Below are 26,009 nucleotides of genomic sequence, written 5' to 3'. Positions count from 1 at the left end.
AATCATTTGAACCCAGGAGGCAGAGGTTGCAGTGAGCCCAGATCACATCACTGCACTCCAACCTGGGTGACAGAGTGAAACTGTTTCAAAACAAATTATAAGAGTCAGAAGGCCTTCTGAGTATGTTTGAATTCTGTAAACCACAAACTCGAGTAACATTTTGTATGTTCATATTTACACAAACAGCTTTATTTCCATCCTCAACCCCTTCCCGCTTAATGGCAGATCCTGAATGGCAGATGAATCTTAGTCAAACCAGGCTACTCCTAAGTCAGTGGTTTTCGTCCTAGTCAATTCAAGGCTTTATGAATAACTTTGGGGCCTCTCCTTTTCCTCAGATGGTATCTCAGTTTGGACGTGAAGAGAAGCTCGCTGCCGTGTCCGGGCATGGAGAAGCATCACTGGCCCTCCCTGGTCACCTGTCCACTCTGGCATCTGCCTCTGCGTTCTTGTGCCCTGGTTTCTGAGTGAAGAACCACTCAAATCCTGGCTTCTTTCCTGAGCATCCTGGCGAGGCATCCTCAGCCTCTGAACCTGTCAGCCACATTCACACCCAGAGGAACCAGGAAACATCCAGAGCTTCCCCTCCTCCCTACAGCTCTACCTCACGCCCTCCCAAAGCTATCTCCAAATAAAGTCACATTCTGAGGAATTAGGATTAGGACTTCAACTCTTGAATTTTGGGGGACACACAACTGAATCGATGAAAAGGTGGTTTGGGCCCTTTTAGAATACATATTCCAAAAGTCCAAGTATCTATGAATTTTTTAAAACTGGAAGATAATTTTGAATGAGCCTGCTATTAAGAGAGACTTCATTTAAAGACTGAAAATAATCATCTTCTACAAGAATGTTGTATTTTGTGCATTCTTAAACAATGATCAGCATACGGCAGTTGCTGAAATATGCCATTGTTTCTACAGGAAATCCAGAGAGTTTAGTTACTTGGGGACGGAAATGGGAAAGTCATTTTCTTTGGAAGAGCAACTAGGAAGGAACCCAAAATAAGGGTACTGTGAAGAATAGTTCGCCAGATGAAGATCTTGTTAGTTTCTTTCTTTCTTTCTTTCTTTCTTTTTTCTTTTTTTTTTGAGACGGAGTCTTGTTCTGTCGCCCAGGCGGGAGTGCAGTGACACGATCTCAGCTCACTGCAACATCCCCCTCCTGGGTTCAAGCGATTCTCCTGCCTCAGCCTCCTGAGTAGCTGGGATTACAGGTGTGCACCACTGTGCCCAGCTAATTCTTGTATTTTTAGTAGAGACTGGGTTTCACCATGTTGGTCAGGCTGGTCTTGAACTCCTGACCTCAGGTGATCCTTGGCCTCCCAAAGTTCTGGGATTAGGGCGTGAGCCACCACACCCAGGCAGGTTTCTTAAAGAGTCCCTCTTCGCTCTCTGAGAAACTTACCTTCCTATCTTCACCCATGGAGAAAATAGCTAAGTCAGTCCTGTGCTGCTTACTGAATTCAGCAGATCTCAGAAATTCTGTTTCAGTTGTCTGTTAAGGAAGACCTCTATTGATTTAACTTGGCTGCAATAACTTATCTGGAAAGTCTCATCTCTGAGCTCTTTAGTTGAATATTGTGACTACCACACATGAGAGAAGGAAGAGGTGTGAAAATCAAAATTAGTGAGGGGTGGTAGGTATGGGAGAACAGGGTTGAGGCTCAGAAGGCCTGACCTCTGGCATGAACTGATTCCACACCCTGGGGTGTCAGATTGATTTATTGGCTTAAACAATAAAGAAGAGTTTTCTCACTTAACAAGAAGTTCTTGGGAAGGACATGGAGAGGCTCTAGTGAGGTGGCATGCCACAGTCATTCTCCCTCCTCCTAGTGATGTTTTCTGTCCTGAAGAGGAAGGAAAATGAAAAACTACATCTTTTGGGTTCTCGGGCAGTGATGATATGGGAGAAATGTAGTTTAAACAAACTATATCTAGCAGATCGGATGTAGTGACATGGAATTTGGAGGATAGAAATGGGGCAGGGACTACATTTCTGCAGTTTCAAGTGGTGTGTGGTTCTCCCATGCGGCGTTGCTAGCAGAGGCTCCGGTGACCCGTACTGGATTTGTGAGACTTGAGAGCTTGAGAGGCAAGCTGTCAGCGTCTGTGCTGCTGGTGTTGATGCAGGTGCTGCATGGTTCTGGAGCTGGCAGCAGGCAGGAGCTTTCTGATGGTGGTACTTTTCTTGGCTGTGGCAGTGACACTGTTGTGCTGTGTGGTAGTGACACTGTAGTGATTTTAGAAGAGCTGGCAGCTCCCTCAGTGGTCCAGTTCTGCAGTGCGGCATTGGAAGTCACTCTGAATGCTCAACATAGAAATGTTACAAAATTTATTGTAAAAAATCTTTTCCTAGGCCGGGCGCAGTGGCTCATGCCTGTAATTCCAGCAATTTGGGAGGCTGAGGCAGGTGGATCACCTGAGTTCAGGAGTTCGAGACCCGCCTGGCCAACATAGTGAAATCCCATCTCTATTAAAAATACAAAAAAATAGCCAGGCGTGATGGCGGGTACCTGTAATCCCAGCTACTCAGGAGGTTGAGGCAGGAGAATCACTTGAACCCGAGGTGGAGGTTGCAGTGACTCAAGGTCGCGCCACTGCACTCCAGCCTGGCAACAAGTGTGAAACTCTGTCTCCAAAAAAAAAAAAAAAAAAAAAAAAAAACTTTTCCTATTTAAACAATGTAAAGTGCATTCAATTTTAACGTGGCCAACACAGAGGACAACTCCAGGGTATCCTCATTAAGGACCCAGGTTGTTTCCATCTTTATATTTTGCAAGGTTAGTGCAATGCATCGGCTTAGCTCCCTTCGTGGTCACAGGATGGCTACGATTGCCCCTAGGATCATATCTAGGCATAGTAACATCCAACAGAGGAATTTGTTTGGTTTAATTGGTTTGTTAACTGAAGTATCCCCTAAGTCTAGAAAAGTGTCTGCCGCACAATAGACCAACAATAAATATTTATTGAATGAAAAAATGAATGGATAGATGGATCACTGATGGACCACTGATCTGGAACCACAGATCTGTTTACTCTTCTGCTGATTTAGCACCCTACCCTCCCTGCAAAATGGAAAAAATGTTTTTTCTAAAGTAACACACACATACACAAAAGTTGAGTTTTCATATCCTAAAACTCTGTTTCTAAAATTGCAACTCAAACTCAATTAAGGAGAAAAAAAAGAAATGTATCATATTATTATAAGGATAGAATTGGGACTGTGGAGCTCAAGCGCAGAGCTCCGGCTGGGTCTCCCGTCAGAGCTGGGAACCTGAGCAGAGGAAGCAAAGCTGACAAGCAGACAAGTCAGCTGGAACTCGGGGCCACCCTATGTTCAGATTTCTCACAGGCTGTGGCCTTGGGCAACAGTATGTGCTGGAAGTTTCTGAATCTTTCTGCTTACAGAGACCTGTGCTAACCCCATGATAAGAAAGAAATTCTAGAGACCGGGCTGATGCCGAGGGGTGCCGCTGCCTCCGTCTTCAAGAAAACACCGTCCTCTGGTGCAGGGGTCTGAACCACTTTTTTCTGTATGTTTTCTGCTGTATTTTGGGCTTTGCAGGCCCTCCTGTGTCTTTCATAACTGCTCCTGTAGTGCAGGCATAGATGAGTGGACATGGCTGTGTCCTGATAAAACCTTATTTATAGGCAATAAAATTGGAATTTCATATAATTTTGATGTGGCATAGATGATTATTCTGCTTTCCATTTATGTTCATCAATCTAAAAATGTAAAAACAGAGGTAGGCAATACAAAACCTGCAGGCATGTCTGCCGACCCTCCATCTACCCTGATGACTGTTTTTGTTGTCAGATTCATTCCCCATCCTTCCTCCGCTCTGAGCATTCTTGCCTTCTGGCTGCTGGGTAGGTCTAGCCAATGGGAGAATGACAAAAGATTGGAATTCAACAGGAACTCTGAGGTCAGGATATTCTTTCTTTCTGCTTCCTGTAGCGTTGCCTGCAATAACTGCATCGGTTCCAGGGTTTGAGGTCTCCCCTTGGAATCCTCGCTCCTGCTGGTCATTTCCTGCAGACACTGTTCCCCTTCTACCTCCCACTCTGGGCTCTCACGCGGCCTCTTCCCACTGCCCCTCCATCCTTAGAGGTGACGACAGCTTCTGGTTGTGGCTAATCTCTGAGTTACCCACCTGTGAATCCTTAACTTGGCAGCCAGTTCATTTTGCTCTTTGTGACAATGGTTTGTTTGGTATGAAATCTTATCTCAAACAACAGGCTCCCTGACTCTTCAGTTTAAACTTTAATTTTCTCTTCTGTGAAATGAAACTACTGACACTGTTAAAGTCTGCTGACCAAAGACCTCTAGGAACACACCTGTGGTCAACAAAGTTAGGTTTATTAAACTTGCTACAGCAAGAGAGAATGAACGCTAGGGGAATATAAGGCATCCAGGTAAGGGGCAGTTGAGAGCAGCTTACTGTTCTAAGGAGGGTGTAAGGGAATCAAATGTCAGCTCTGAACTGGGTACAAGTCACTTTTTTGAACTTTTATCTAGGAGGCAGCAGAAAAATGAAAGTGGGGCTGGAGATGTCATTAGTAAGAAACCACAGTCACTCTACTCTCCTGGAAAAGGAGTATTCATTTCTTATGGCTGCGGAGTGTCCCTGTTCTTTCCTGTGTATACATAGTTATGGAGTGATCTTGCCTTCATGTTGTTCCACCTCAGATAACAGCATGGCCTTGTCTGATCATTGTTTGTACCGTGCAACAATATAAACAAAAACTGTTTTGTGTGTAAAAATTGTGTTTGTTCAGTTGTCTTAGCTTTCAGCTTCCGGCTGCTGGCAATTTTTCATGTTTTCAGCACCAACCTCACAGACTTATTGTAAGGATGGAATATATTATGTCAGCATATAAAAATTCAGATAAATATTATTGGCACATAGTAAATGCTTAATAAATATCAATGCTATGGTTTGGATGTGGTTAGACCCACCAAATCTCGTGCTGAAATTTGATCCCAATGTTGGAGGTGGGGCCTTGGGAGAGGTGTTGGGTCATGGGGGTAGATGCCTCCTGAATGGCTTGGTGCTGCCCTCACTGGAGGGAGGGAGTGCTGACTCTGAGTTCTCACAGAACTAGTTGTTGAAAAGAGCCTGGTGTCTCCTCCTTTCTCTCATTTTCTCCCTCTCACCATACCACCTCCACACACCGGCTTCCCTTCACCTTCCACCATGAGTGGAAGCTTCCTGTGGCCCTCATCAAAAGCAGATGCTGGTGCCATATTTCTTGTACATTCTGCAGAAACATAAGCCAAATACACCTCTTTTCTTTAATATTACCCAGCCTCAGTTACTCCTTTATAGCAACACAAACAGATTAAGACAGTTAGTTTCTTCTTTGCCATTACTGCTGAGAAAAGACTCCACCTTGGTACAACAGAGCCCCTCATACTGGCGCACAGGAGCCAGTTATGACATCTCTTCCCAATTGAACGTTTGGGGACTTTGCATCTGTAGTTTGAATCAGTTACAGTGAGAGAATGTGCTAGCACTACTTGCCAAGATAGTCTTTCCCTCAAGAGCTGGTTGTTAAACATTTCCCAGCACACCCACCTAGGAATGACCAAGACAGTAAGGAGCTCAACAGAAAATAAATGTGGGATTGCAATTTACTAATTTCTTCATAAATAAATTTAAAAAACATATTTGCTTTGATGGAAGTGGGAAGAAATCTGAGTCAGGCTAAAATGATATTATAGCTAGAATGAAGTCCACATTAGTATAAGATTTTTACGGTAGTATTGCATTTATTTATATATTTATTTTTTGAGACAGGATCTTACTTTGTAACCCACGCTGGAGTGCAGTAGCATGATACTGGCTCACTGCAATCTTGACCTTCTGGATTCAAGCAATCCTTCTACCTCAGCCTCCTGAGTAGGTGGGACTATAGAATGGCACCACCATGCCCGACTAATTTTTGTATTTTTTTGTAAAGACGGGGTTTTGCCATGTTGCCCAGGTTGGTCTCAAACTCCTGGGCTCTAGGCATCTGCGTGTCTCGGCCTTTCAAAGTGCTAGGATTACAGGTGTGAGCCACCACGCCCAGCCTTGTATTGCATTTACTAAAGAGCATTAACTATTTTTATATTTCTACTCAGCTTAGCTTTTAAGGGCAAGAAGGTAAAGGGCGGGACACATTCTAATTAATTTACAAAACAATGGTACATTATTAAATGAGGTAATAATTTTTAGAATTTTGGAAAAATGTATTTTCTGCCATACGTTTAGCATGTTTGTGTTAATGATTTTAGTTACCTTATTACTTGGTGTTTTATGAGACTGCTGTAATGATGAGATTTAGTTCATGCACTAAAACATGGGAGACAAATGAGCAAGGGAAAATAAAGCATTATTATCTTAGTTATGTAGAGCTAGTGATACCAGTAGCTATAACACTCATATTACTATATAATGGAGTTGGTATAACACAGCTATAACCGTAAGTCTCAGTTTTTAAACTCAATAAATGTCTTCTTTCCCCTCAGGCAACATCTAATGCAGGTTTTCTAGTTGGTCTTCAGTGATCACCGAGAGATCACTGAGTGGCTTTGGCTGTAGGGCCGTGGAGTTCTCCAACGGATCTTCAGCATTTGAGCAACAGAAAGAGAAAGGACACTCATGAGAGGTTTTCCTAAACCAAGACTTCTTCCACATTCCATTGTCCATATCTCAGCCACATGGCCACATCAAGGGAGGTTGGGAAATGTGGATGAGCTGTGTTTCTGATGGGAAAAGAAACAGACCTTCATACATATATATATATATATATATACACACACACACATATATATATACACATACATATATATATGTGTGTGTATATATATATATATATATATATAGGAGTGCAGTGGTATGATCTTGGCTCATTGCAAGCTCTGCCTCCTGGGCTCAAGTGATTCTTGTGCCTCAGCCACCTGAGTAGCTGGCATTACAGGCAAGCCCCGCTAATTTTTTTTTTTTCTGAGAGGGCATTTCACTCAGTCGCCCTGGCTGGAGTGCAGTGGCACCATCTCCGTTCACTGCAACCTCCGCCTCCTGGTTCAAGCAATTCTCCTGCCTCAGCCTCCCAAGTAGCTGGGATTACAAGTGCCCACCACCACACCTGGCTAATTTTTTGTATTTTTAGTAGAGATGGGGTTTCACCATGTTTTCCAGGCTGATCTTGAACTCCTGATCTCAAGTAATCCACCCACCTTGTCCTCCCAAAGTGCTGGGATTATAGGAATGAAACAGTATGCCCGGCCCAGACTAGCTTCTAATGTTAGAAATAATTCGTTATAAATAACCAGACAGAAATCTGCTGTGCTGCGAATTACCATTAAATATCAACTAAAATGAGTGAATAAAGATACTTCTGTAAGTTAAAGTGTTTCACCAAGTTTTTCTTCCCAATTGCTGATCTGCATTGGTGTTATCTCCAGGCTTCTCCACAGCCAGATGCTGCCAATGTCCTGTCCAATTTTAGCTGCAACCTGGGATGACAGTCATTTTTACTAATTTTTTTTGTTATCCTTATTAAAGAAAAATTCTAACATCTAAAATGAGTCAATTTATTTAATTGTTTGCTAACACCAAAATGTAAATTTATGGAAGAAATCAAGAATTGATAAATGTAAATTTTACCACACTCTCTGCTAAATGAGCCTAGAGGTGTGGACAAATCCATTTAAGAATTTCACCAAACTTTAGCTGGGAGGGTTGGCCCTGTAGTCCCATCTACTAAGAAACCTGAGGCAGGAGAATGGCTTGATCTCAGGAGAATGAGGCTTCATTGAGCTGTGATGGAGCCACTGCACTCCAGCCTGGGTAGCAGAGAGACCCTGTCTCTGACACACACACACACACACACACACACACACACACACACAAGAATTTCAGCAAACTTTATAGTGATACTAACATTTATTGAGGGCAATTGATATGCCAGGCATTGTTCTAAGCATGTATAAACTCTTTTAGAGCACATTACGTAAATAAACTCACAGCAATCCTATGAGATGGGTGTTATTGTTATCCCAGTTTTATAGACGAGAAAAGTACATATTTCAACTTTCAGTAAACAGCAGATCACATTGGATTCTCTGGCAGCACCAAATCTGCAGGATGCATCCGTTCTGTAAGCTGCTTCAGGTCCTCCTAAACCTTTGGTCATTTATGTTCTGAAACGCCCGTTCCTCTCGCCGCCCCACTGCCTCTGATTCCCAACGCACCCCTCACCCAAGCCCCCTAAGCTCTTTCCACGACGCCGAGGAATGACTACCCTTACTTGTTAACAGTCAACAGCACACAACCTACCAAAGCTACTCTGCTACCTACACGTCAAACACAAACTCCTTCAATCCAGCACTTAGGGTCCTTTACAAGTGCCAACTGGAGCCCTTGGGCTGTGGACCGAGTTTTCAGAATTAAGAAAGGGAAACCTTTCTCCAGTCCACAGCAAGGCGGGGAAAAAGGTGGGGCCCGGCGGGGCTAACCTGAATTTTCAGAGAAAGACGCGTGTTTTATAGCAGTGGACCACTTTTTGCAATGTCTTTTCCTAAGCGTTCAAAGCGGCCCCCTCCACGGTTTGTTAAGATCATCTGTATGGAGATTCGAGGTCCCCAGACAAACCCCGCGGACCTTCCAAAATTCGCATCTCTGGTTACCCAAGGGAGACTCTTTAACCAGCCAGACAAATCCACTCACTCCTGATGACAGGACTTCTTGTTCTTTTTAAGGTCAGATCCAGTGATCTGATTCTGAAGAATTGTCGGGGTATGAAATCAGCTCATCAGTCGAGGAGAACAGATACCTCGCAGAAAAGACGCAGCGCAAATTGAACCCGCCAGCCCCCGCGCGATTTCGTTAACGGAAACTCCTGTTGGGACTTGCAGTCAACTTTGGAAACGAATTTAAAAGTCACCTTGATCAGCGTTCCTTAATGAGGAGCCAGGGGAGGAAAGATCCTCATAATCCCTCTTCGCTACCTCCTCTCAACACCCTCATTCCGAAGCGACTGACCTTCAACAGAATGTATTTCTAAAAAGACAAACTCAAAGAAATCTCCAAAACGTCTAAACTTCGAATATATGGAGAAAACTAGGTAAGAAAAGGAATGAAGTATGAACAAGAAAAGGTGAAAATGAAGCAATTTAGTGGCAGAGAAAATCAGTGAGGGTGTGGACAGCAATTTGACCCAGAAAGAAGCATCTAGGCATTATTTTGTAACTGTTAATAGCTGCCTGATCTTCTCTAGCACCGAAATTATTTTCATGAATCAGATTGATAGGTAAATAAAAAGTAGGTACCCCGGAGGCCTCGTGGCGCAACGGTAGCGCGTCTGACTCCAGATCAGAAGGTTGCGTGTTCAAATCACGTCGGGGTCAACAATTTTAGCTCGCTGGGTCAGGTAACTGCATGGCAGGGAGTACATGAAATATTACAGGGGAAAAAAGTTGTTTTTCCTGCATCTTGCACTTGTATACTTAATTACTTTAGCCTCTTCAAAATGCCCCCCTTCTCTTTGTTTAATAGCCAGGTATACACAGGAATATGTTACGGTATTTGGGGGCTTATTTCTGGGTTTATAGAGACATTTTCACTCTTTTATTGCGAACATTCTGAATTATACTCTTCAGCAACTCATTCTTATCGTTAAACCCTCTTGCACTTCTCTCCACGATCACTCCCACGCTCGCGGCCTCATCTTTTCATCCACATCTGTCTCTCCAACCTTCGGAAGCTTAGCAGATCTTCGCAGAGACCTAGTCTGGTTTGAGTGGAGGACCTAAGTTTACCTGCTTCGTATTTGAATCAGCTCTTCTAGGCTAAAGCGGTTCCGACTTGCTGGGATCTCTGCAAATCAGGGAAGAAGTCACTTGATTTCCAGAGGCAGAAAACCTGAATGCAGTTACTTTCCCAAATTCGTTCAGGGAATGAACAATTATATCAGAAAAGGCTAGATATTCCGTGAACCACCTAAAAATCTTATCGAAAAAATGTGCATGAATGTGCCGTTTCTCTCCCGACATGTGACTCGAGACCCCGTACAGATAATGAATTAGCAAATTACAGCTAGGAAAAAAGGGAAACTACGTTTGTTTCTTCAGGAGTGTTTAAATTTTTATTACTTACAATGACTTTAAAACATGAAATTTGAAATATTAGCAGACGTTCTGTTATGTATTTACTGTACACATTCACACAATACACAGTGACAGACATTATATGGGAGAAGTGTACCCCAAATAACCTTTTTATAAACTCTTTTCTTAGTAGTAGTGTAAGTCTATGCCATATTTCGAAAGGTAGATTACTGCTCTGGAAAAAGAGAGAGAGAGAGAGAGAGAGAGAGAGAGAGAGAAATAGAGAACATAATTTCCTGATTGGAAGCTTGACAAACTAGAAAAAACGTGACCATTAACTATGACCCCTGTTTCTTTATGTAGCAGAGTGGCGCAGCGGAAGCGTGCTGGGCCCATAACCCAGAGGTCGATGGATCGAAACCATCCTCTGCTAGTAGGCTTTTGGATTTGATTTCCCCCCTTTAAAATAGATCTAACTCCTTGAAGTATGAAACTGGTGTCGTTGTCATGGACACCGTAAGGAAACTTATGTTGATTTGCCTCTCTCTCAGAGATCTGCGTCTCTGAATGAAATACATTACTATCCTAAATAGGTTAAAAATAACAACAAATTGTTCTCACTGCAGACAAAACAAAACAAAAAAAAACCAAAAGCAATAGTTTTAGCTTTTATTGTTTGAGCACTTACTAGATAACATGCACTATTCCAAGTTCTGAATCATTTATTCCTCACTATTCTACGAAGTAAATACTTGCTATTACTCTTATTTTATAAATGAGACAAATTGGGGGTTGTCTGTAAATTGGGGTTTGCAGAGGTTAACTAACTTGCCCAAAGTCATGCAGCTAGTAAGTGGTAGAGAAAAGATAATGCTCTAAACTGTTCTACATAATTACAAACACTAACGTTTACAGCAAATTTCAAATTATTTTCCCATTTGGGGATCAGACATAGGAATTGTTATAATCACCTTGAAGTGGCCCCACACTCACTGCCACTTCAATGACCAGTGCGTGCATTTATTCACCTATTTTCTCAATTTAAAAAATTCTATTTTGGCCAGACATGGTGGCTCACACCTGTAACCCCAGCACTTTGGGAAGTAGAGAGGAGCAGATCACTTGAGGTCGCCAGTTCGAGACCAGCCTGGCCAACATGGCAAAATCCCATCTCTACTAAAAATACAAAAATTAGCTGGGCATGGTGGCACATGCCTGTAATCCCAGCTACTCAGTGGGCTGAGGCAGGAGACTCCCTCGAATCTGGGAGGCGGAAGTTGCAGTGAGCCAAAAGCAGATGACTGCATTCCAGCAGAGGTGACAGAGTGAGCCTCTGTTTCAAAAAAATGAAAAAAACAATAGGGGGAAACTGTTTGATTCAGAAGTGTCCCCTCAGTCCAGAAGTCATTTTGAAAATCCTGTCTTCTTCTCTCTTTTGTTTTTAAATTGAAAAAGTTTCCGTTAAGCAATGTTATTCATTTGGGAAGATCATGTGGAACTTTCTGTGTCACAGCCAGACGGTTAGCAATTAGACTACTACTATACATTAAAATACAAGCATCCTTGATGAATGTTCTGAGAAGCCATATGCCAGATATGTAGTATATTTGATGGCTTATGTCAATGTGTAATGTGTGGTGTGGGCTGATTTGTGTCCTCTCAAATTCATATCCCGAAACCTCAGCATGTGACCGCATTTGGAGACGAGACCTTTAAAGGGGTGATTAAGTTAAAATGAGGCTATTAAGGTAGGCTCAAATCCAATCTGATTGACAACATTTTCTTTCTAATAAAAGGAAGTTCATATACACAAAGAGATGCCAGGAATGCGCAGGCACAGAAGAAACGCCATGTGAGGACAGAAACAAAAACAGGTCACTCTGGCAGGGCGTGGTGGCTCACGCCTGTAGTCCCAGTACTTGGGAGGCTGAGGTGGGCAGATCACTTGAGATCAGGAGTTTGAGACTAGCCTGGCAAAATGGTGAAACCATGTCTCCATTAAACGTATATATGTTTTTATTTTTATTTTTTTTTTCAGAGACAGGGTCTCGCTATCTTGCCCAGGCTGAAGTGCAGTGGCTATTCACAGGTGCGATCCCATCACTGATCAGCACGGGAGTTTTGCCCTTCTCCGTTTCCCACTGGGCGGGTTCACCCCTCCTTAGGCAACTTGGTGGTTCCCCGCTCCCGGGAGGTCACCATATTGATGCCGAACTTAGTGCGGACACCAGATCGGCATAGCGCACTACAACCCAGAACTCCTGGGCTCAAGGGACCCTCCCACCTCAGCCTCCCGAGTAGCTGGGACTCCAGGCACGTGCCACCGCGCCCAACCATTACAAATATAAAAATTAGTGGGGTGTGGTGGCGCAGGCCTGTAATCTCAGCTACTTGGGAGGCTGAGGCATGAGAATCGCTTGAACCCCGGGGGCGGAGGTTGCAGTGAGCCAAGATCGTGCCACTGCACTCCAGCCTGGGCAACAGAGCGAGACTCCATCTCAAAAAAAGAAAAGAAAAGAAAAGAAAAGAAAGCCGGGCGCGGTGGCTCACGCCTGTAATCCCAGCACTTTAGGAGGCTGAGGTGGGCGAATCATCTGAGGTCAGGAGTTCGAGGCCAGCCTGACCAGTATGGTGAAACCCCATCTTAAAAAAAAAAAAAAAAAGAAAGAAAGAAAAGAAAGAAGAAAAAGAAACAAACAAAACCACAGTCACTTATAGATAGGAAATCAGTATGGCTTCAGACTTTCCAATAGGAACATTGAATCTCAGAAAAATTATTTCTGGTTTAAAATTCTGGCCGGGTGCAGGGGCTCACGCCTGTAATCCCAGCACTTTGGGAGGCTGAGGCAGGCAGATCCCAAGGTCAGGAGTTCGAGACCAGCCTGGCCAATATGGTTAAACTCTGTCTCTACTAAAAATACAAAAATTAGCAGGGTGTGGTGGCGGGCACCTGTAGTTTCAGCTACTCCGTAGGCTGAGGCAGGAGAATTGATGAATCTGGGAGGTGGAGGTTGCAATGAGCCGAGATCCTGCCACTGTACTCCAGCCTGGGCAACAGAGCAAGACTCCATCTCAAATATATAATACCCAAATGTTAAGCAAGTGAGAGGGTAGAGCCCAGACATTTATCAGACATGTAAGCTCTCAAAATATGTTCCTTTCATGTGGATGCTTTCTCAGCAAGCAACTGGAGGACACACTAAAAAAAGAGGGCAAATCAAGGAAAATGAATTACTAAAGTCATTTAAACATGGAGTACAGAAGGAATACTTCACAGTAGGAGAGAAAAAATAACAGTTTTTAGGATGATCGAAAGACACTCCCAGGGGCATATGAGTACAGGTGAAGCCTCCACGTATGTGCCTGAATTTGAAGTTTGTTGATTCCTTCCAAGTTGTATTGTTAGGACATGAACTCAGCTTTTATTATCAAATTCCTAGTAAAATGAGAGATATATATGTGACGTATAGTAACACATCTAGATTTGAGCAAGCTGTAGGAGACACTTTTTCTCTTGTTCTTATTTTTTTTTTGTTTACTCAAACTAATACAGATGCATAAGGAGACACTTTTAAAGTAGGATGAAATGTACAGACTGTGCAAAGCTTTTGAATCTTTGGAGAGATGTTTAGACAACTGATGAAGTGCTTGGGGTTGGATTAATGATAAATACCTAGAAGCCTAAGCAATAAAAACAAAAACAACAAGAAAAGACAATTATGTACTAATACTAGGGGAAAATAAAACTTAACGATGTATTTCTTTGTTCCTCTGCTGAATTATTTTTACAAAGTTATATTATTTTAAGCTACAAATATTAATATATCATGTATTGTGCTGTAAGGATATGAGACTTGCCCACTTGGCTATCTGTAAAAAAAAAAAAAAAAAAAACATAGAAAGGAAGCAGGTATGTGTTGGGGTCCTGGGGTGTGAGGAAGAAAGTGAATCAGTTTCTCATCTTCTATAAAGTCAACAGAAGGACCATACAAACATATTATTTAGAGATATGTAGGTAAATATTTTTAAAAACAGGCTATGTTTAAAAAGTAAGCTTAACCTATGCAGCCATTTATTTGGCAAAGAGGAAAAAAAAGTAAGCTTAACCACTCAGCCATGACTATGGGTGCTAAAAGTTTCCTTAAACATTGTACATGCTATTATATATCACATATTGTATCTCTCGTTTTACCAGCAATTTAATAGCTGAGTTTGTGATCTGCCAACAAAACTTGGAAGGAATCAACAAACTTCAAGTTCAGGCGCATATGTGGTAACCTGAGAATGTTCTTTGGGTGTTTTCTATAGTGCAAATCAGGGATATGTTTCAATAACTTTAAAAATTGCTGAAGGACAGGGAGCAGAAAAGAGACTGTTGATTTTTGTTTCAAACGATTCTTGAAATTATGTGTACATAAAAAGAATAGAAGAGAACCTAAAATTGTTTGCTACCTAGAAATTTTCTATTTGTGAATTCTCAATCAAAGCTCTCACAAAATGACACAAGGTTTTCTTGGACGGCACGGTAGCTCATGCCTGTAATCCCAGCACTTTGGGAGGCCAAGGCGGGCTGATCACTTGAGGTCAGGAGTTCCATACCAACCTAGCCAAAACGGCAAAACCTCGTCTGTATTAAAAATACAAAAAGAATAAGCTGGGTGTCGTGGCTCACGCTTGTGAGCACAGCTACTCTGGAGGCTGAAGCAGGAGAATTGCTTAAATCCAAGAAGCAGAGGTTGCGGTGAGCTGAGATTGCCCCATTGCTCGGCAGCCTGGGTGACACTGTGATACGTCTAAAAAAAAAAAAATTCCCTATATTAAGTTTTATCAAGCAACGCGAGAATTGGTTAGTTCTGAAACTTATCAATTTAGTGATGTGATTTTTTAAAAAAAACTTATGGATGCAAAAGAATAGTGAACTGAAGCTGGAGTCTATATTATAAAAATGTCATCTTGTGTAATGTTTTAAAAAATTAAAATAATAAAATATATAACATGTATAATAAATGCCGGGGAAAGGGGCATTTATGGAAACTCAAGGGTTCCACTAAAATCTGACGAGCCAGCCAGGAGTCGAACCTGGAATCTTCTGATCCGTAGTCAGACGCGTTATCCATTGCGCCACTGGCCCACCCGGAGTCACAGCTCGCCATTATACCTATAGAAAAAGAGTCTTGGGATTACTGCGTCGCCCTAAACATGAATATATGAAACTTTTATTTCTTTCTAATCTTAAGGATTTTGAACCCTAAACCCTCCAATTAAAACAAAATACAGTTTTATTTGTTCCTTTGACTTTGTTTACTAATGAAGTATGATTCTTTCGTGGGTAATGAGAAATCCATACTCGTGCACAATGATTCCCTTCTGGACAATCAAATATCCATTATGATGTAATTTGTAAAAGATCTGAGATAAGGTTTACTTTGGGCTGCGACGTAAATTCAAATTGCCCTGCGCTCAATATGTGTCACCAAGAAATCCATTGTGATGTTAACTTGTAAAAGACGAAGCCTTTCACGCGGCCGGATATAACCTGAGACTGCGGAATCCTAATACCGTAGTCGGCAGGATTCGAACCTGCGCGGGGAGACCCCAATGGATTTCTAGTCCATCGCCTTAACCACTCGGCCACGACTACAGGTGCCGCAAGTATTCTTAAACGTCTTACATGTTTCTATATGTCACATATTGTGCTCGTTTTATTAGAGATTTAATAATAACTGAGTTCATGTCTTAACAATAAAACTTGGAAGGAATCAATAAACTTCAAGTTCAGGCACATACACGATACGCTGAGAATGTTCTTTGGGTCTTTTCTATAATGCAAGACGTTTGTAATCCCAGCACTTTGGGAAGCTACTAAAAATTCAAAAAAAAATAGCCAGGCGTGATGGCGCACGCCTGTAATCCCAGCTACTCAGGAGGCTGAAGTGAACCGAGATCTCGCCGTCGCACTCCAGCCTGGGCGACAGAGTGAGACGCCATCTGTGAAAAAAAAAGAAAAGAAAATTATTCTCAAAAAATAATCAAGCAAGATATTCCATAGATATGTCCTATATTTTTAGACAAAGTCCAGTACCTGCGATGTACTAACGGCTCAACGAATGTCAGTGCAATTGTAACTATCATAAAATCCCAGAATCTAGATCCATCAAAATGTTCTGTAGTGAAGCCTATCTTCTGCCTTTTCATAAAACTCAGAATATTTTAACTCGCTGAAAGAACATTTCTGAATGAAACTAGAAAGTGCAAAATATTTTTGTTGGTCAAATCCTCTGTAGTTTATGAGGGCTTCTCTCACAAGAGAAAGAACAACTGCTTGTGATATTCTGTGGATAATAGTTTGAATTTATATTCAAATATAATTTGAATCTGTGCTCCCAAAGGAAGAGCAGAACCCTCAGTTTCTAAAACTACCCTACCATTACCACAATACTATGCATGTGTGTGTATTAGTGAGCAAGTCAGAGATTCTGTATTTAATCAGTGGCCCAAATCTATGAACAGAAGAAGGGTAAGGAATGATTGATAAACTATTGCTCATGTGTGGATGGAGTGAAAATTGTCTCTACTCCAGATCTCTCTCCTCTGGGCTCCAGAATCTACAATTGTCCTGTTGTTTTTTCTTGCATGTCCACGGGCATCTGAAAAGCAATGCATCCCCAAAGGAATGTTTCATCCTTTTCCTCAAACTTGAATGTCCTTTAACAATCCAAATTTTTCCAAATTTTTTATAAGATACCAACACCAAAGGCTAGCTACTGAGAGCAAAGACTCTTCTTGCCCTTCCTCTCTCTGATTCCCATCCCATCGGTCCTTCAATGCAACCTTCTAATTCGCTCTCAAATCTGGCTCTTCTTCCCCAGCCTCAGATCATTTTTTCAAACGAGGCAGTTAGTTTCTCATGAGTTACTGTGACAACTTCTTAGTCTTTTGGCCTCCAGTTCCTGATCCCTTAAATGTATATTCATTTCTTCATTCTTCCAAAATTTTATTTGAAATAAAAATAAGCACTTTGAATGTGGATAGTGAGACAGAGTATTGCCTATTCTTTCAAATTCTTTCTATGTGAAATAGCAAAAGCCAAGCACTTTGCTAGGTGCTGCTCATTCAATGGAGAGTGAGATTTATTTATTTCTTTTTTTTTTTGAGATGGAGTCTTGCTCTGTCACCTAGGCTGGAGCGCAATGGCGTGATCTCTGCTCACCACAACCTCTGCCTCCTGGGTTCAAGCGATTCTCCTGCCTCAGTCTCCAGGCATGCACAACTACACTTGGCTAATTTTTTGTATTTTTAGTAGAGACAGTTTCGGCATGTTGGCCAGGCTGGTCTTGACCTCTTGACCTCGTGATCCGCCCGCCTCTTCCTCCGAAAGTGCTGGTATTACAGGTGTGAGCCACTGTGCCCGGCTTGGAGAGCCAGATTTCTAAAGAATTACAGAAGTTAACAATTAAACCTCTGAGTGCAGGTGAGAAGTGCAGCCATAACATAGTAGCCTCCAGAAAGAGTGCTGGATCTCAACCACAAAGGTTTTAGGTGGTTGCCTGGAGGGTCACTTAATTAGACTTCAAGCTTCATGAAGAAAGGTTTCAGTGTTACCTTTTTTACCTCTGAGTCCTCCACTGGTGCTTAATAAGTATATTCGGAATAAATTATACTTAAGCTCAGATCTGGATCTGAAGGATATGTTAAAATGAGCCAAATTGGGGTGGGGAAGGAAAATGGGGTAGTGTTTTAGACCTAAACCTTATGGACTATGGAAGAAACTGAAGAAAGTTCCCTGTAGTTGAAACATTGCCTTCTGGAGAGGTACAGAAAAAGGGCAGTGAGGAGCGATAACTCCAGAAATGTAGTTGAGGGCAGATTATGTAGGTAGAGCTAAATTAGCACTGACCTAGAATGTGTGTCTGATTGCGGCCCTTACCTCATTTAATGTCTTTGAAGTACCCTATGGCCTAGCAAGAAGATCACAAATGACACGGGAGGCCTTCATCTTCTGTATCTGTCCAACCTTTTCAGCTCCTCTTCTGGTCACTCTGTCAAGGCAACCTGCAACTCCTGACATGAGAAAGGACCAGTCCTACCTCACACAGCGCTGGTGTCTTCACCCTGACCTCTGCCATGTCTGCTTGGAGCCCCAGTGCTCATCCTTCAGGACCTTTGTTTAAATAGCACAGCCTCTGTCAAGCCTTTTCGAAAAATTAAAATTTTTATTGTAAAAATTTTCAGGCCGGGCGCGGTGGCTCACACCTGTAATCCCAGCACTTTGGGAGGCCAAGGCAGGTGGATCACGAGGTCAAGAGATGGAGACCATCCTGGTCAACATGGTGAAAACCCGTCTCTACTAAAAAAAATTAGCTGGGCATGGTGGTGCACGCCTGTAGTCCCAGCTACTCGGGAGGTTGAGGCAGGAGAACTGCTTGAACCCAGGAGGCGGAGGTTGCGGGGAGCCGAGGTTGCGGTGAGCCGAGATTGCGCCATTGCACTCCAGCCTGGGTAACAAGAGCAAAACTCCGTCTTAAAAAAAAAAAAAAAAAGTTCAAACATATAAAGAATGTGAAAGAATAGGTAATTATCTGTATACTCATCACCCAGATTCGATAATTAGCATTTTGCTATCTTAGTCTCATCTACCTGTTTCTGCTGAATCATATGAAATTCACTTGCAGACATTATGATATATCACACCAAAATCCATAAACATGTATTGCCTAAACATGCGTCTTATTTAACTACAATATCATTATACACCAACAGAACAAAACAAAACAAAACAAAAAAAACGAGCAATTCTTTAAGAGTATCTCATATCTGGTGTGCAGTGGCTGTAATCGCAGCGTTTTGGGATGCTGAGGAGGGAGGATCTCTTGACCCCAGGGTTTGAGAGCAATGGTAACAAAACAACCCCTTCTCTTGTGCCTCTCTACAAAAAAGATTTTTAAAAATCAGCCTGGCCTGTTGGCACGTTCCTGTAATCCCAGTTACTCCAGAAATTTAGGCGGGAGGATGACTTGAGCTCAGGAGTTCAAGGTTACAGTGAGCTATGATGGGGCCACTGCATTCCAGCCTGGGCAAGTGAGAGAAATCCTTCATAAGTGAATAAAAACATCTAAGTATTTATTTAAATTTATCTAATATGTTTTTAGATGCAGGTTTTTTTTTTTTTTTTGGAGGCAGCGTTTTGCTCTTGTTGCCCAGGCTGGAGTGCAATGGTGTGATCTCAGCTCACTGCAACCTCCGCCTCCCAGGTTCAAACGATTCTCCTGCCTCAGCCTCCTGAGCAGCTAGGATTACAGGCATTCACCATCATGCCTGGCAAATTTTTTGTATTTTTAGTAGAGATGGGATTCTTCCATGTTGGTCAGGCTGGTCTTGAACTCCCGACCTTAGGTGATCCACCCGTCTCAGCCTCCCAAGTGCTGGGATTACAGGCGTGAGCCACTCCACCAGGCCTAGCAGTAGTTTTTAAATGTTTCCATACATTCTTTCACATTAGAACAGTCTCCCAGCTTTGTATTGTTGTTGTTATTTCTTCATGACATCTTTTAATCTTTCTCTCCATCCTTCCCTCCTTTCCTTCCTTCCTCCATTCAAGTCCCAGCCTGGGCAACACAGGGAGATCCGGTCTCTACAAAAAATAGAAAAATAATTAGCCAGGCACGGTGGTGCATATGCCTGGAGTCTCAACTACTCGGGAGGCTGAGGTGCAAATCACTTGAGCCCTGGAGGTCGAGGCTGCAGTGAGCCGTGATTTTGCCACTGCATTCCAGCCTGGGCGGCAGAGTGAGACCCTGTCACAAAACAAAACAAGAAAAAAAGTCTGTCTCATAGAATGTCCTGCAGTCTAGATTTGTCTCATTATTTCCTGATGGTATCTTTTAATTTGTTTCTTACTCCTTTTAAATTAGAAGGTAAATCTAAATGACTGATTTTTGATGAATTTGAGGGATTAGATTTAGGTTAAGCATTTTTGCCCAGACGCTGTTCTTACACTGTACTAACTTCACATCAGGACGCTCTGTCTCGCTGATAGCGAAGACCGAGTGGTGCCCCAGGGTTATTTCTCCCTTTGCAATTGACAAGTAATTTTGGAGTGGCATTTGACACCACGAGCCTATGTTGTTTCCCAACCACCTTTTCCTGACGATTTTAAGATCGTTAAGTTCTTTCTTTGCTTTAGTGTATTATTTTTCCAAAGGTTGCAGATGGTGATTCTCCTGATTCTACCAGTCTTCGGTATTTGTTAGAAGATACTTTTGTCAGACGGGTTGACCTCTTTCCTGCCTTCTTTTGACCCTTAGTCTTTCCAAGAGGTTCCCGTGGCAGCTTCACATTAATCCTGCCATAACAGCCTTGAAACTCAGGTAGGTGGCACTAAATTGTAATTGGGTCTGACGTGTTTGCGCTTTATGGTCTAGGGTACGTTCTACAGCCTGTAAGATATGTAAATGGTTCTCATACTCAAGAGTGCAAACGAACCACTTGGATAGCTTGGCTAAAACCCAATATCCTAGGGCCCACCCACAGCGATTCTAAGTAGGTCAAGAGTAGGACAGTCTAGGAAGGGAGGTCGGCCTCGAAAGTTGACATTTTTAAGAAGCTCCCAGGTGATGTTACTGGTTCACTGACCGGACCAAATTTTGAGTAGCAGTGACCCAGAAGATGTACTGTATGGCGTTGTGGTGGAGAGACAGAGAAGGATAAACAGACAATTAGAGGGTGGGCACGTATAGAGCAAAGGCAAGGGTTGTGTAGGAAGGAATCTATGATGAGGATAACTTAGTGCAGTAAGTGGAAGGAAGTACATTTCTGATTACCAGCTTTGAGGAAGGAAAAGAAGAAAATGGCAAGTCCCCAAGTAACCACGGAGGGATTCGAACCCTCAATCTTCTGATCCGAAGTCAGACGCCTTATCCATTAGGCCACGTGGTCCTCGGCTGCGAAAGACTTCTAACTTGCTGACAGAAAATAATCTTCTCTCCATTGTACTAAGTGTAGTGAAATCATTGTTGTAAACCAAGGAGTTTCCAGGCACTAAAAAAAACTTACGGTCTGCTTGAGGAGAGATACAGTTTTATCTAATGGTAAAAAAAAAAAAAAAAATACTGCAATTGTGTTTGCAGCCGCCGCTGCGCTCTCCAACGCCAGCGCCGCCTCTCGCTCGCCGAGCTCGGCGGAAGGAGAAGGTGGGTAAGAACTACTGCACGTCCAAAGCAGACTGCCCGCAAATCCACCGGCGGTAAAGCACCCAGGAAGCAACTGGCTACAAAAGCCGCGCGCAAGAGTGCGCCCTCTACTGGAGGGGTTGAGACACCTCATCGTTATCAGGCCTGGTACTGTGTGGCCCCCGTGAAATTAGGCGTTATCAGAAGTCCACTTCTCACTCGCAAACTTCTTTCCAGCGTCTGGTGCGGGAAATTACTCAGGGCTTTAAAACAGATCTGCGCTTCCAGAGCGCAGCTATCGGTGCGTTGCGGGAGGCAGGTGAGGCCTATCTGGTTGGCCTTTTTGAAGACAACAACCTGTGTCCTGTCCATGTCAAACGTGTGACAATTATGCCAAAAGACATGCAGCTAGCACACCGCATACGTGGAGAACGTGCTTCAGAATCCACTATGATGGGAAACATTTCATTCTAAAAAAAAAATTATCTTTTTCCTGTTATTGGCAGTTCTGAACGTTATTTTTTTTTTTCCATGGGGTCAAAAGTACCTAAGTATATGATTGCAAGTGCAAAAATTGGGGACAGAAATGAGGTATTGGCAGTTTTTCCATTTTCATTTGGGTGTGAATTTTTAATATAAATGTGGAGATGTAAAGCATTAATGCAAGTTAAAAATGTTTCAGTGAATAAGGTTCAGCTGTTCAACTTCATAATCATTATAAATAAACCTGTTAATTTTTTTCTGGACAATGCCAGCATTTGGGTTAAAAACAAAAACAAAAACAAACAAAAACAGCAGGGCGCGGTGGCGCGGTCCTGTAGTCCCAGCTACTCCGGAGGCTGAGGTTGGAGGGTCGCTTGAGTCCAGGAGTTCTGAGCTGTAGTGTGCTATGCCGATCGGGTGTCCGCACTAAGTTCGGCATCAACATGGTGACCTCCTGGGAGCAGGGGACCAGCAGGTTGCCTAAGGAGGGGTGAACTGGCCCAGGTCGGAAACGGAGCAGGTCAAACCTCCCGTGCTGATCAGTAGTGGGATCTCGCCTGTGAATAGCCACTGCTGCATTCCAGCTTGGGCAACATAGCGAGATCCCATCTCTAACCAAAAAAAAAAGTAAATTTCTTATTGATGGCAACTAAATGGTGTTTGTAGCATTTTATCATAGAGTAGATTTCATCCATTCACTACACTTTTCTGAGTTGTCCTACATGCAAGTACACGTTTTTAATGTTGTCTGTCTTCTGTGCTGTTCCTGTAAGTTTGCTATTAAAATACATTAAATTATAAAAAAAAAATACTGTGACGTTTCAACTAGTTAACTACCAAGGGCAGGAATATAGTCCTTCAAAAACTACTAATAGAGTGTTTTATCTTTTAATTGGTACAGAGAAAGACCACGATGAGAAAGGAATGTTTGAGCTGAGAGCTGGAGAGGCGAAGACAGAAGCAGATTGCTTTCCACACGCAGGGAATCACCGCTGCCTTACGATGCTTCCAGGTAAAGATTGTGGGTTAAACACAAAAATTTATTTTTACATACTTTGCAAATCCCACTCAAACAACACTAAAGTATACATCCAAATAGGGAGAGGAGAAAACAGAAACAAAATTTTGTCATCTGGAAAACTGATTGAGTCCCTGATTTTGACAGCCCTGAGAAAGCTAAATCCTAAACCAGAAGTGGGAAAAGCAAAGAGACGTAGATGGTTACTACCGAACCCCCATTTCTATCCCTTTTCCCTATGCCAGGCTCAGAAACTGTCAGTACGGCTTCATCTGGAAACTACCTGTTTGAGCTGAATGTAGCCTTCCTCCAACCCCCTTAAATTCACATGTTGAAGCCCTAATCTCCAGTACTTCCGAAAGTGACAGTATTTCATCTGCAAAATGGAGAAATAGAATGAAATAATACTTACAAATAAATAAAAGGGAAAAAAGAATGGGGCAGTATTTGGAGAGTCATTAAAGGGGGTAATTAAGGTAAATTGAGATCATGAAGGTAGGGCCCTAATCATAAGGGCCGGTGTCCCTATAAGAAGAGATTAGGACACGGACAACAGAGAAAAGATCATTTAAAGGCAGAGGGAGAAGATAGTCACGTGCAAGCCAACAAAACAGGCCTCAGGGAAGAAAAATCAATCAGACAATCACCTTGATCTCGGACTTCTAGTTTCCAGAACTGTGAGAAAGTGATTTATTTCTTGTCTAGGCCACCCAGCCTGTAGTATTTGTTACAGGAGCACTAGTAACGAATACACTGTCCTTCCTCCATCCTGGAAGACTGGACGTTTATTTTCATTCATTCATTCATTCCTTCATTTATTTGAGATGGAGTTTTGTTCTTGTTGTTCGGGCTGGAGTGCAATGGGCGATCTGGGCGCACTGCAACCTCCGCCTCCCGGGGTCAAGCGGTTCTCCTGCCTCAGTCTCCCTAGTAGCTGGGATTACAGGCATGCGCCACCACACCTGGCTAGTTTTGTATTTTTAGTAGAGACCAGGTTTCTCCATGTAGGTCAGGCTGGCCTCGGCCGCCCAAAATGCAGGGATTACGGGCGTGAGTCACCGCCCCCGGCCTTATTTTTTTGAAAAAGCAAAATATCGGGTTTCTAGGCTGGAGGATTGATTCTCAAACTTTTCCCACATCACAATCCCCTGGAAGGGTATTTAAATCAGATTGGGCGGCTCGCGTCCAGCTTCTGATTCAGTAGGTGTGGGGTTTTCCTTTTTCTAGGTTCCCTGATGCTGCCGACCCTGAAGCACTTCTTGAGAACCGCTGGGCTGGAGGAAGTTAAGCCCTGGGGCTAGTGGAAAACGGTGAGTTCAATAAATGTCAGCGGCTTGTTTGGGTCATTGTTGTGAACTGATTGGCACGTATACACAATAGAGACCAGAAGGCCTGCGGATTCTGACTGAGAAGGGATTGTTTAGGGAAGAGATATTATTCATGTTAGGCTTTTGAAGCCCAGCCGGTTGAGGACGGAGCGGGTGTGCGGATGGATCTGAGTGAAGCAAGGGCTAGCTAGGCCAGGTCCTGCGGGGCAGGGCGAGGCTGGGATTCTCTGGTGAAGAGGGAGAAGTCTAGTACATTTACAGAAAGTACTCGTACAAACTTCATAACCGTTCTTATTACTGTTTCACTGCAAATCTAAACCGAACACACAGACTGTTTTTCTCGAAAAAGAGAAATTCGAGAACTGGAAAGACTGGACTTGAGAAACAACTGTTTTTAATATATGGAACGTTTAGTTGGGTTTGGGGTAATATTTAATCCGGAAACTCCCTTATTTTTCTCAACAAAGCCTTAGCGAAACTGGGAAAAGAGACCAAGTCAAACAATAAATTGTTTGGGAGGGAGATAAGACTAGATTCTTATATTACAAGGAAAACGAAAATATCCGAGGCCTCGTGGCGCAACGGCAGCGCGTCTGACTCCAGATCAGAAGGTTGCGTGTTCAAATCACGTCGGGGTCAAGGGTTGTTGTGTTTTAGTGATCTGTACTGAGATATATTTAGTCAGTCAACCCGGATAAAGAACTCAAGAGCTTGATGACAGCGGTTAAGACAGGAAGGACACCTTCTGTTATCTGCATTCACTATCTCTTTTGCCCTTGCTGTTAGGACTCTCAAATGAAGAATTCCCCTCGTGGACAGTCTCTCTTTGACCCCTCTTTAAAATGAAATTAAACGCTCTCCTCTGGCATCAGATACCTTTTTCTCCAGGTAAACCCCTAAACGTTGGCGCTTTTTCCATGCTTGTCCCCTGACCTCTTTGCTTCATGACTCTTCTTTGCTTATCTGCCTGCAACACTTCATGCCTTCTTCTCAGCTTCGTCCCCACTCGACCTGGAGTCAGGAACTTGGAAGCATCCTGGACAACACCTCTTCTTTGCTTCTCAATGGAATCCTAAGTTGTGCTGAGTTTTACCTCCTCGTATGTCATATCCCATCTCTCTACTTCTCTCCATTATTACAATGGCCTTTTGCTTCCATCTTTTATCTCTTGCCAGGGATATTGACATGAATCTTTTGTTTTGTTTTTATTTTTGTTTTGAGACAGAATCTGACTGTGCCGCCCAGGCTGTGGTGCACTGGCACGATCTTGGCTCACTTCAGCCTCCACCTCCCAGGTTCAAACAATCCTCCCGCCTCAGCCTCTCAAGTAGCTGGGACTACAGGCATGCAACACCATGCCTGGCTAATTTTTATATTTTTAGTAGAGACGGGGTTTCGCTATGTTGGCCAGACTGGTATCGAACTCCTGGCCTCAGGTGAGCTGCCTGCCTCGGCCTCCCAAAGTGCTGGGATTACAGGCGTGAGCAACCACGCCTGCCAACTTGTCATTTATTTTTTATTTTTTTTAAACATGCAAGTATTTTCTATTTTACTGTATTCCTAAAAGGTGTATAGAGTTGTGTTAAAGTTATATACTGGTATTGCACAGAAATTATTTTCTTGCTCCAGATTTCACTGTTAGTAATTGTATTAGTTTGCTACAGTTGCCATAACAAATACCATAGGCTGGGAGGCTTAAAATACAGAAATTCATTTGCTCACACTGAAACCACCTTGGCAGAATTATAAGTAATGACAGAAATCTAACATGACTGACTCCATCTTGCTTCTCACCTCACAGGCTAAATTGGTTTTTTGGTTATTCTAGTGCAGAGGCCAAGATAACTACAAGAGGAATTCAGTTTACAGTTAAACTTTGAGGCAAGGAAAATTGACCTCACTTTCTTTTGGGGA

General features: G+C 42.8%; 6 non-coding genes and 1 pseudogene across 6 annotated transcripts; 4 read left to right on the top strand and 3 right to left on the bottom strand.

Annotated features, from left to right (window-relative positions):
* The window catches only part of LOC105721449 (histone H3.3A-like), a 33,403-nt pseudogene extending 11,663 nt beyond the window's left edge, over nt 1-21,740 (top strand).
* Nucleotides 9,328-9,399, top strand: TRNAW-CCA (transfer RNA tryptophan (anticodon CCA)). Its single transcript has one exon. It is a non-coding gene; the product is annotated as a tRNA-Trp (tRNA).
* Nucleotides 10,460-10,531, top strand: TRNAM-CAU (transfer RNA methionine (anticodon CAU)). Its single transcript has one exon. It is a non-coding gene; the product is annotated as a tRNA-Met (tRNA).
* On the bottom strand, nt 15,157-15,229 carry TRNAR-ACG (transfer RNA arginine (anticodon ACG)). Its single transcript has one exon. It is a non-coding gene; the product is annotated as a tRNA-Arg (tRNA).
* TRNAS-AGA (transfer RNA serine (anticodon AGA)) lies at nt 15,658-15,739 on the bottom strand. Its single transcript has one exon. It is a non-coding gene; the product is annotated as a tRNA-Ser (tRNA).
* Nucleotides 20,961-21,033, bottom strand: TRNAR-UCG (transfer RNA arginine (anticodon UCG)). The gene has a single exon. It is a non-coding gene; the product is annotated as a tRNA-Arg (tRNA).
* A 2,922-nt stretch (nt 21,741-24,662) lies between the features above and the next one.
* On the top strand, nt 24,663-24,734 carry TRNAW-CCA (transfer RNA tryptophan (anticodon CCA)). Its single transcript has one exon. It is a non-coding gene; the product is annotated as a tRNA-Trp (tRNA).
* The last annotated feature ends 1,275 nt before the right edge of the window (nt 24,735-26,009 follow it).

The sequence above is a fragment of the Aotus nancymaae genome, unplaced genomic scaffold (genome assembly GCF_030222135.1).
Source record: "Aotus nancymaae isolate 86718 unplaced genomic scaffold, 86718_ANA_hifiasm-v0.15.2.pri h1tg000051l, whole genome shotgun sequence".
NCBI lineage: Eukaryota > Metazoa > Chordata > Mammalia > Primates > Aotidae > Aotus > Aotus nancymaae.
Note: the sequence above shows the minus strand (reverse complement) of the source record. Positions and strands in the feature narration are given on the sequence as shown.